We start from the raw sequence: 2,771 nt of genomic DNA, 5'->3' as shown, positions 1-2,771 counted from the left end.
GTACTGCGTGTTGCGTAGGTGTGGGGAAAATAGCTCTTGCCTTTTACCACTTCCCAATTAGTATTATCACTTAAAGAAGCAATATCCACTCAGGTTAATGAGCTAGAATGAGGACAGTTTCAGCAGCGAGAGATGTGCAGAAGACTGAGTGTAACTACCTCTGAGATGGGAAGCAGGGTTTTCTCCCCGTGACGCTGGGGACTTGGTTCATGTAGTGCATTGCAAACATCTTCCCCGGCTGCCAGTTTACCGCACGGGCCTGACGTACCGCTGACGTGAGCCGAGGTTTGGACCTACGCTCTAGAAATGAGCAGTAGTGAAATACAGCTCGTATCTCCTGAGTGTTGCAATGCTTTAAGCTGTTCTGCTGCTTTGGGTTTTTTTCCTGGCTAAACAATGGAGTGATTTTTACAGTAACTTTTGCCAATTGTTGGGAAAATGCATATCACCCCGTTGGCTTTAAGCACACTTGCAAAGCCTCTCTTCTTCAGCTGCTTGGAAGGGAGAAGTAGGTGCTTTGTTCTTTTTAAAATCTCCCCCTTATAATTTGCCTGATCATCTTTTTCTTTCCATCTCTTGCAAAGAGCCTGAACATAGTTGGCAGGTTTTCGTGGCAAAGGGGGAGGCACAAGAGGGGCACAAAGAAAGGCTAAGTTTTGCGTTTTAGCCTGCAGCTCTGTGCAAAGCTGTTTCCAGTGCATGTGGTGGAGGGGAGCTCTGAGCTTGCAAGAAAGCACAGCTTCTCCCAGAGCAGTTGGAAAAATACTTAGCCTTTAAATTCATAATTAACAAGCAGGTGTGTACAGTGAAGGAGATTAAATAAGACAAAAAAAGTAATGGTGATGTTCTCCTCCTATTGGAAAGCGATGTGTGAAGGCACGCGGTCTGAAGCTGAGGCCTTTTATTTTGTGTGTTTGAAAATGTGTCCACCTCTGAGATTTTCTGCCTCCATCTCTATGCGCAGGATTCAATAGGAGTTTGGTTGGTAACAGCCATGTTAGTATGTACCCGGAGCATGACGCACATGGTGCTCAGAGATCGATTCTTTACTGCCACCTTATATAAATGAAATAGAAGACAAGCTGGAATTGCGGGTCTTACCTGGAGGTAGTAGCAAGACAAGAGGCAGCTGCAAAAGAGGAAAAGGGAGGCTCATTCCCATGGTGATGTGTGATGGAGCTGGATTTTCCGTATTTGTTACAGCCAGTGTCCCTTCCTTTATATTCTTGTACAAGAAGATAAATTCTTGTTTTCCATATATACCTGAGTCTCTGTAGATCTGTTCCAGGAGTTTACACCTGTAGGACAGACATGCCTGTAATGAGGTGCTTTGAGGTCTAATCATGGAGCTGTGATTTTTCATATTGTGTTTAGCATGTCTATCACTATTGCTTGCGGTCCTGCTGCCGGTGGTGACCTTCGGCTGCTGCTTGCAATGCAAAATCCTAATCACAGAGCACCTCTGCAAAGGCTTGCACAAGCCAAGGGGAGCTCTGGTTTCCCCTGGGGAAGGACACAACTGACAGGTAACACAGTGAGCCATTGGGAGAACCAGAAACAGGGCAGCCTCACCTAGAAAAAAACAGTGATAAATGCATGAGTCAAATCTTCAGTGAGTTATATATTGATTTTTCTCCTCTTCTTGGCACAGCACAAGGCAGTGTCCCTATGCTTCTCTTTTCTAAACCTCAAATGCTATTTCTGCTTCCGCTAACAACTCGCGGAGGGATGCAGCATGCAACAGGCTTACTGAAGAGCCGTGCTGGCAACTAATTGCTCAGCCAAACCCGCCGGATGCAGCTAAGCGAACCCTTCTTGAAGGATGCTATATAGGCTCCACAGGTTTATTTTCTCCTTAGATTGAATTAATAAAATAGCAAAGAAGAATGAAAGATGGCACAGAAGTCACGGAATCAATAAGCTATTAGGAGGCAGAAAACCTGGGGAATGAATTTAGAAATCTGCACAAATAATTAAAGGTCGTGATGAGCACATTGCATCTTTTCTGACTCTATTAAATCAGCTCTTCAATTTTATGTAAAACCATAAACTAAGCCAAAAGTAAAACCAGCTGTCTCCTCTGCGTATTTACAGAAGAGAAGACAGAAAATGCAAGCCCAAAACTGCCAGAAGGGATTATAAACAAAGCATCTCCAATTCCCCATCGATCAGGAGTAACTGAGCCATGGGCTTGTGCAGTTTTCATGCAGAAAGTTGGCACTGTATTCCTAAATACCTGTCCTGTGGTGCCAGCTTGCGATCCAGGGTTCCTCCCGTCCTTTCCAGTTAGCAAAGCTCTTGCAGTTCGTCCTTGTGAACAAATTCTGCGCTAACATTTGTTAATGGTAATGCACAAGCAAAGTAGATTGATCAAATACTTTCTTTTCCCGCCAGCTTAGTGATTATGGCTGCTCAAAGAAATAAGCTAAAATCCACATTTTGTTTCCAGCAAGCCTTCAGCTCAATATAGATCACATATTTTGGATATACAGCTCTTATTTGCCATTCTTTTATGATGTTGCTTGGAGACATTGGTTATTGCAACGTCTCAAAAAGGGGGTCAGTAAGTTTGGTTATAAGCTCGACCATCTCGCAAGGTAGCAGAAGAGCAGCAGTTGCTACCGCCTGGCCAATTGCTACTGCCGTTCCCTGTGCGAAAGCTTCCCATGCGCGTGTTGTGGTTTAACCCGGCAGGCAGCTAAACCCCACACGGCCGGTCACTCACTCCCCCCCCAAGTGGGGTGGGAGAGAGAATCGGGGGTGGGGGGGTG

The sequence above is a fragment of the Pygoscelis adeliae genome, unplaced genomic scaffold (assembly GCF_000699105.1).
Source record: "Pygoscelis adeliae isolate BGI_AS28 unplaced genomic scaffold, ASM69910v1 Scaffold331, whole genome shotgun sequence".
Classification (NCBI taxonomy): domain Eukaryota; kingdom Metazoa; phylum Chordata; class Aves; order Sphenisciformes; family Spheniscidae; genus Pygoscelis; species Pygoscelis adeliae.
This window is presented reverse-complemented; position numbering follows the sequence as displayed.